Source organism: Carcharhinus amblyrhynchos, chromosome 14 (assembly GCF_965287045.1).
Source record: "Carcharhinus amblyrhynchos chromosome 14, sCarAmb.v2.hapA, whole genome shotgun sequence".
Lineage (NCBI taxonomy): Eukaryota > Metazoa > Chordata > Chondrichthyes > Carcharhiniformes > Carcharhinidae > Carcharhinus > Carcharhinus amblyrhynchos.
Genome location: NC_137337.1, coordinates 17,642,670 through 17,651,400, shown reverse-complemented (window position 1 = coordinate 17,651,400; position 8,731 = coordinate 17,642,670). Strand labels below are relative to the sequence as shown.

Sequence of the window (8,731 nt, the reverse complement as noted above, 5' to 3'; positions counted from 1 at the left end):
AGATACGTTGTGGAAGCAATCTAGCAATACTAATCCTATAATAATATTCCTCACACTTATTCAACAAACATTCAAATTGCAAGCATGGATTTTTTTCAACTGTAGGCTGCTTCATTTTCGCAAAGTTTAACAAGCTGGGGATTTAAATGACTCGACAGCTTAATAGTTCCTCAGACTTTATCCACCTCATATGTACATTCATGTTTCATCTTAATAATCCAAAAGGGTTATGTGGGCCTGTCCAAAAGGGTACATTATCTTCATTAAAAGAGTACTGTGATTTTTGCAAAAGAGTTTGTTGACACCTTCAAATGAGTGACTTAATTTCTCCAATGTACCTGACCTCTCGAACAAGGTACATGAGACCTCTTCCAAGAACTCAAGCAGCTTTAGGCCTTTTCTTCCAACTCATAAATGATCAGCCATGTTTTGGAAATCCTGCAAATAAGAATCGCCTCTGATGGAAAGCAGCTGCACTTTTAAATATACTTCTGTCTCCATGAACTACAAACCTGAGAATTATAACCTGCCCACTTTTATAGCCACCAGCAACCCAACCCCCACCCCCGGCAAAAACAATGGATTTGGGGGCAGGGCTTTCTGAATTCGGCCTCCGACGCTGTTTTGGCTGAGGCCATTTGTCAAAAATTTGGGCTGATGCTATATTAATTTTCCACAAAATGGATTGTTGGATTGTCTTCCTTCATAATTAATAAGGCATCTTCTAACTTTTCTACCAGAATTTCTGAGTTTTCGATCCTCCTTAAATCTTCTGCTACACCTCAGTTAAAAGCCTGCATCTGTTAGTCTCTCACTTTCAGAGAGGCAAGCAGGGTCCAATGAATGTGACGTGTTCTTTATTTTGAAAATAATCTCCAATTGCTCATTGTTATATCTCTGGGGAAACAAGTTCCATTTAGCAGATTAAACCAACTTTAGTTTTGAAGAATTTTTGTTCAATTTGTGGAATGCTTTGGCTTGAGAAAAGCAACATTCAGGTGGCACGGTGGCAGAGTGGTTAGCATTACTGTCTCACAGCGCCAGGGACCTGGGTTCAATTCTGGCCTTGCGTCACTGTCTGGTGTGGAGTTTGCACATTCTCCCCATGTCTGCATGGGTTTCCTCCGAGTACTCCGGTTTCTTTCCACAGTCCAAAGACGTGCAGGTTAGGTTTTTAACTGTTCTCTGCCTTTTATTTCTTTATTATCTTTATTTATTTTTCTTCCCCTCCTACCCTCTCCCCCCTTCATTTTAATCCCTTTCCTTACCTTTTCTCTCCTTTGTTTCCCCTTTCCCCCCTTTTCTCAATTCTACCTCTCTCCCACCCATCCCCCTCTCCTCCCAGATCTTTATCTGTCACAGCTTATCCTCTGATTTCAGCTTCTCTGCCATTTGGCCATTCACACCTCCTATTCTCTCTATGGACTGCCATTAGCAGTCTATCCCTTTGTTTTTGTGGCTGTGACTGATCTTCCATTTCTTACCATGCAGTAGAAAAATCTTCCACTTTTTATGCCTTTTAGCTTAGACATAGTGTCAACTGGACTCAAAACATCAGCTTTTTTCTCTCCTTACAGATGCTGCCAGACCTGCTGAGATTTTCCAGCATTTTCTCTTTTGGTTTCAGATTCCAGTATCCACAGTAATTTGCTTTTATCGCGGGTTAGGTTGATTGGCCATGCTAAATTGCCCCTTAGTGTCAGGGGATTAGCTGGGTAAATACATGGGGTTATGGGGATCGGGTCTCGGTGGGTTGTTGTTGGTGCAGACTCAATCGGCTGAATGACCTCCTTCTGCACTTTAGGGATTCTATGAACATTACGGGTAAAATTAATTTTGAGATTATTTATGTGGAAAATCATCCAAAGTTCTGAAATGAATCAAACTTCTTGATTCCTCTTCCAATCAAGTCACTATGAACCATTTGGCTGGAGGCTACAGTGGTGCATGTGCAGGGGATGAACAGCTGGATTTTGGCCAGGAGCAGTAGCGATATTCCGATCCCTATCCCAGAGATCGATGGCACTTGCCAGGAAGCAGTTGGAGGTGCTTTTCTTCCTAACAGAGACAATTTGGAGAGCTAGGAATGATCGTGTGAACTAGGACTTGGAAATGGGCCCATGTGACCAGTGGTGTAGGGTTAAAAAGTTTAATTTGATTTGATTTATTATTTCACATGTATTACGATACAGTGAAAAGTATTGTTTCTTGCATGCTTGTTGCAGTTTTATAGACACTTAGTCAGGCCGCGCTTGGAGTATAGTGTTCAATTCTGGTTGCCACACTACCAGAAGGATGTGGAGGGAGAAGAAGTTATGGCACAATTGGAAAAGGTGAACAAAAAGGCTGGGCCTGGAGCATGAATAATGGGATATAAGGGCCAGGATTCTCCCAAAAAAATTCCAAGCTCCCAAGGTGTAGGAAAATGGAAATAAATCCCACTGGTCTTTTTCAGTGTGATTTCCAGAATGGATTTCTGATACTCTGCATCAAAAAGTACCTCAGCATGATTCACTCTGGAAATCTGTAGGCAAGGTCTATTCTGGCAGCATAGTGCTGAGCAGGCCACAGTGCGTGTGCCAGTCTACCTGCACGGAGATTGGTGCATGCACAGTGGTCCCGTATTGCTGGCTTCCAGATTGCTGGCCAGCCCAATCATTGGCCAGCCCCACAATCCCCCATCTCGGGCCTTCCAACGCTTGCAGCCCTTATTGCTGGTCTCCTGAACCTCTCGGGATGAGCCCAAATGATTCCTTCCCCTAATCCCAATGACCAGCCCCAACCCCCCTCTCAACAGTCCTGACCCCCACGACCCCACCAGTCCAGATCACCCCCTTCCCTTCTTCTCCCAAAGCTACAATTGCAGAGTGGCAACAGGATCTCTCTCCCATCTATCATGTCCCTAATAGGCCTTGGCCCAGTAGACCACCCCCCCCCCCCCCCCCCCACCCCGCTTCTGGCCCCAGTCCTTTGGTACTGCCCAATGTTTGATGCGCAATACCAAGGAGCACCTTGGACAGTGCTAGCTTGCCCCTTGGGCAGTGCCAATCTGGCACCCCCTGCCCCTGACATCCCGGGGGGGCCTCAATGGCCTCTCTTCCCTCCAGCGGGGCCAGGGAGTAGGGAGCAGGAGTAAATCCCGCTGGAGTGAACTGGTGGGGTGGGGTGGTGGGGTCTGGCGGGGGTGGGGGGGGGGAGGCTTGGTTGGGGGGGGGGGTGCTTGGGGTAGGAGGGGGATATTAACGGGCCCAGAGCCTTCAGTCCCAGACCTGCTAGTCAGATGGAAATTCAAATTTCCATATTGCAATCTGATGATGCTGAAAATCTTCGTGCCAGAGGCCGTGATGCCCAGCGGGGAATCCGTGGAACAGCCCTGACTGATTTCACCCGGCCCCACACACTATCCCAGCAGCGCAGAGAGCTGGGAGAATCACCTCTAAGTTTTCTGTCACTGCTTCAATTATTTTGAAGGGAACAAAATAGAAGTCAGAACTTGCCACAGGGACGCTGCTGGAGGTCAGATGAAGTTGATTCTGGTAAATCAACACCATCAGGGCTGACATAAGCAGAGCTCAAGAGGTTCTGCCAAAGTCCACCTTTTTGGGAAACTTGGGTTGTGCGGGAGTTGAGGATTTTTCCCTGCATCCTTGATGAAAAGGAACTGTAACTCTATCTGAGGAAGCTTAAAGCTTTGAAGACCACTTTGTGGCTGAAATTAGTGCCATGAATACCAATGGGGACTGCCCAATAAAACAGTGGGGCACGTCTTTGATGTATCAGCCATTTAATGTGTAATTTATAGTTTGTATTGGCCCAGCTTTTCCAGGTAATTCATTTCTAATTTATGGTCATTTTGGTTTGATTGTTAAAATAAAAGTTATAGAAATGAAATCTTGTCCATTTGTTTTCTCACTGGGGTCATTTGGTAAATTAATTTCTTTTGGTTGCTAGTCTCCATGCAAATCAAAACATTTCTCAGCCACATCCTTCCATGACTTTCCATTTGGAATATTTTCCATTCATCATTGTTTTCTTCTAAAGTAAATTTTCTCAGATTTCTTTGCATTAAATTGTACATGTAAAATGCCTGTTCATTTTGCTAACCAATGTATGTTCTTTCAAAGTCAACTTTAGTCCTGCCTTGTTCTTTGCCAAGCCCTTTAGTTTGGTTAGTGGATAAATCTTAATATTGTGCTAACAAATCTAAACCATGTGTAGAGTTAAAGAAGGCAGAGTATTGATCTCTCGGTACCCCATTTCTGACCTGAGTATTAAGTCTAAAACCTTTGTTTCCTTTCTTGTATTCATTCGTGGGACATGGGCATCGCTGGCTGGCTAGCATTTATTGCCCATCTGTAGCTGCCCTTGCTTAGAGGACAGTTGAGAATCATTGCTGTGATTCTGGAGTCACATGAAGGGCCACCAGGTAAGGACAGCAAATTTCCTTCCCTAAAAGACATTAGTGAACCAGATAGGTTTTTCTGACAATCAGTTTCATGGTCATCAGTAGATTGTTAATTCCAGACATTATTTTTGATTGAATTTAAATTCCACCATCTGCCGTGGCGGGATTTGAACTTGGGTCCCCAGAGCATTAGCTGAGTTTCTGAATTAATAGTCTAGCAATAATACTGTGAGTCCATCACCTACCCATTTCCTGTCAGTAAATCAAATTTTTATTCACCCTTTGCTCACATTTCTCAATAAATCCTTTCTTTCTTAGTTTTGCCTCATGTTTCCTGTTTCTCCCAGTATTTGGTATTCCTCCTGTCTATCATTCTCTGCCTACTGGCAGCCTCTTCTGTGTAATGTAATTATCTGAAGGCCTTGGAATGAAACTCCTTTGTGTTCTCTACTTCATTAGTCTGATATCTCATTGCTAAGTCACAGTGTTGGCTTGTAACATGAATATATTTTGGTGTAGTCTCTCCTATTATACCAAATATACATTTTTCTTTGCCCAGAGACAATTTAAATGCATTAATGCCATCTTGTACTGTTTGCTCACGAGATAACAATGCACATTTTGCATTGGAACATGGAACATAGGACAGTACAGCACAGGAACAGGCCAATCGACCTATATTGTTGTGCAGAACATTACCCCAATTTAAACTAATCCCTTCTTCCTGCCCTTGGTCCATATCCCTCTACTTCTTACATATTCATGTGCTTATCTAAAAGCCCCTTAAATGCTCCTATCATATCCATCTTCACCACCACCCTTGGCAGCACATACCACTCTCTGTGTAAAAACTTGCCCCTCATATCTCCTTTGAACTTTGCCCCTCTCATCTTAAGTGCGTGCCTCCTAGTATTAGACATTTCAACTCTGGGAAAATGATTCTGACTGTCAAGCATATCTATGCCTCTCACAATTTTAAAGACTTCTATCAGGTCTCGCTTCAGCCTCTGCCACTCCAGAGAAAACAGCCCTAGTTTGTCCAGCATCTCCTTCTAGTCTAGACAGTATCCTGGCTGCACCCTCTCCAAAGACTTTTCACCTTTCCTGTAATGTGGAGACCAGGATTGAACGCAACTCTAAGTATAATTTTGCAACCTGCTTAAAAAATACTAATTTTGTTGTTTTCTAATTACATGAAGGAACCCTTGTACATAATGAGACCAAAAGAAAAGAGAATTCTGTAACATGCGGCAAAGGCATACAATGATGTTCATTGTGGTGGAAGCAGATTCAATTGTGGAAAGGAAAATGATGAGTTTAGAAGAGGAAAACAAATCGCAGGACCGTGGTGGTGGGAGTGGTGGGCTGTGTGGATGAAGATGGGGGGAGGTCAGGTAGAAGCAGGATTAGCTGAGTTGCAGAAAGACAGAATGGACCCAGTGGGCCAAATGGACTCCTGTGTTGAAACCATTCTGCCATTCTATGATTGTAGGGAGGCAGCTGGAAAGAAACAGTGCTTTATTGTACAAAATAAAGTCAGGCAAAAACCACAAGCCTGTGGTGGACACATCAGGTCCCAACTGAGACAAGCGAAGGCCACTCAGAGGCCTGCTTTATACAGGACTCGGTATACTAGCTCACCTGGTTAGCTAATTACCAATCCCTAGGGAGCTCGTTTTCAAAGACTTCTATAGGGGGTCAGTCAATGATTTCCCATGCAAGTCATGGGGTCTTTGTTCTTTGAGTAGGGGGTTTTAATTCAGTCAGGAAGCATGGTTGGTGCATGCTTAGAGGGCCGAAGGGCCTGTTTCAGTGCTGTAATTTGCTTTGATCTTTTCTTTGACTAGCAGGGAGGAGGAAAGATATTCCCAATGATGCTTTTTGGTTGGTCTTTAATGGTTTATATTTTATTTGTAATATTTGCACCCATGAACATTTCGCAAGTTTAGATATCCAAAATGTATTATCAGAGGCCAGCTTGGGTAGTTAACTGGAAGCTGCAGAGTGCCAGACAGATGGGAGTTCCTGTAATAACAGTGGCTCTGAAGGTTATTGTGCCATTTAGAGCCCCAGTCAGGCCTCCAAACCAGATAATATTTCTCTGGTTGTGCCTTGCATTGTCATGTCCACTGTCCTTCGAACACACGGCAGCAACAGAATAGAAGACAAGTCAGGAATATTATTCAGCACTGTTGATTTGTTCACTGCCTTGAGAGCCATACGTCATAAGGCCCTTGTCCAGTCCAGCTGTTATTCAGTAAATGTCCAGATGGTATGTGATGTATGAATCCACACTGTGACCCAACTTGTAAATTATCTTGGTTCACACCATCTCTCCGACATTTTACACTTCGCTTGGCACGTATGGCTCAAAGAAGGAGCCGCGAGACGCCCTTATCCAATTTGCAACCACTAATCCTTGTCTTTCCGGGCAGTAATGGTCTCTTGGGATAACTTTGTGCGTCCTTGTTTCATTTCCTAATGACCCAAGATATGGGATTCAAACTGTGGAACATGGCTCCCATACAAACTGCTCGCCAGCAAGATCGTGAGGTGTTTAACGCTGAATAACAGATAGAGTTAGCATTTATGTGACTGCCTTTCATGACCTCAGGTCATCCCGAAGCATTTCACAGCAAGGAAAGTGCTGATGAAGTGCAGTCATTTGTAACTTCGGAAACACAGCAATGAGCTTGTGCACACAAGGTCTGGAAAAGGACAATGTGACAGCGATCCCCTTCTTTTCTTAGGTGAATGCAGGTGAAAGATAAATATCGGCAAGGATGCATGGGCAGATGTCTCCCCCGCCACCACCTCTTTATACTTAGCAGTTGAAGTTGGAAAACCTCAAAGGGCAGGATTTTCAGGCCCCCTCCTGCTGCTGGGATCCTCTGGTTCTGCCAAAGTCAACTCCTCGGGGTGGGCGAGCCATGCAAAAATCCCGTGGAGTGGAACATCCCACTGGTGGCCAATCATCAATGTGGATGCCAGTGTGGAGAGTGGGCCTTTACATATGTGTCAAAGGCAGCCTACTTTAACTTAGCCATTAACAACACAATTGTAATCAATGAGTGCATGATTAAGATATTAGAAAACAAACATTTTACTAGCTGTGGTGAACAATAACCACATAAAGTTGCTGCTTTGGACACGTCAAGGCTGGCACAGTGGTCAGCCTTGTTGCTTCACAGTTCCAGGGACCTGGGTTCAATTCCAGCCTCAAGTGATTGTGTGGAGTTCACACACTCTCCCCATGTCTGCATGGGTTTCCTTTGGATGCTCTGATTTCCTCCCATAGTCCAAAGGTATGCATGTTAGGTGAGATTGGCTGTGCTAAATTGCCTCTTAGTGTTCCAACATGTGTATGTTGGATGGATTAGCCATGGTAAATGTGTGGGATTATAGGGATAGGGCAGGGGAGAAGGCCTGGGTAAGATACTCTATCAGAGAAAGTCAGTGTAGAGTCGATGGGCCGAGTGACCTCATCGGCACCGGAGGGATTCAATAATTCTATGATTCAATGACTAGAACTGGCAAATTCTCAGGGAGTTTAAAAATTTTTATTCTGTTTTGGACATAAATGTGATACAGTCAGACCACGTTCACCTCTATGAAGACTAAGATCTAAAGGAGACTATCTGTATTTGAGACCAATGGAGGCAGCTCCTAACCACATCACCATTGGGTACGGGATCCCTTTTTAATGTCTATCACTATTTCGTAACCATTCGCCAGCCTCAATGTTGAAACAGATGGGCACAACTATGTTGTATGAAAGAAGAGAAGGTTAGCACTCCCCTTGGTAAGGATGGAAGGGACCCTAGTGGCCTTACAACACCCAAATGGTTAAGGCATTGCCACCTATTTAGTGGTATCTAACCATGTTTTTGGGCAGCACAGTGGCACAGTGGTTAGCACAGCTGTCTCACAGCACCAGGGGGAACCTGGGTTCGATTTCCGACTTGTTTGGAGTTTGCACATTCTCCCCTTGTCTGTGTGGGTTTCTTCTGGGTGCTCTGGTTTCCTCTCACAGTCCAAAGATCTGTGGGTTAGGTTGATTGGACATGCTAAGTTAACCCTTAGCGTCCTAAGATATGATAGGTTACAGGGTAGCTAAGTGGGGATAGGGCCTGGGTGGGATTGTTGTCGGTGCAGACTCAATGGGCTAAATGACCTCCTTCTGCACTATAAGGTTTCTATGTTTCTATGTTTCAAACTGAATTCCAAGAGACCTGCATTGGCCACCACCTCATGTTCTGAATTCAAATCAATATTGATTTGGAATTCAAGTTAGTGCTCGCCCCGATCAACTCGACTTTAAAAATG

The 8,731-nt window shown here is 44.2% G+C and overlaps 1 non-coding gene across 1 annotated transcript; it reads left to right on the top strand.

Moving 5' to 3' along the window:
- The first annotated feature begins 8,169 nt into the window (after positions 1-8,169).
- Positions 8,170-8,296, top strand: LOC145352810 (U6atac minor spliceosomal RNA). The gene has a single exon (XR_013888585.1). It is a non-coding gene; the product is annotated as a U6atac minor spliceosomal RNA (small nuclear RNA).
- Positions 8,297-8,731: the final 435 nt, after the last annotated feature.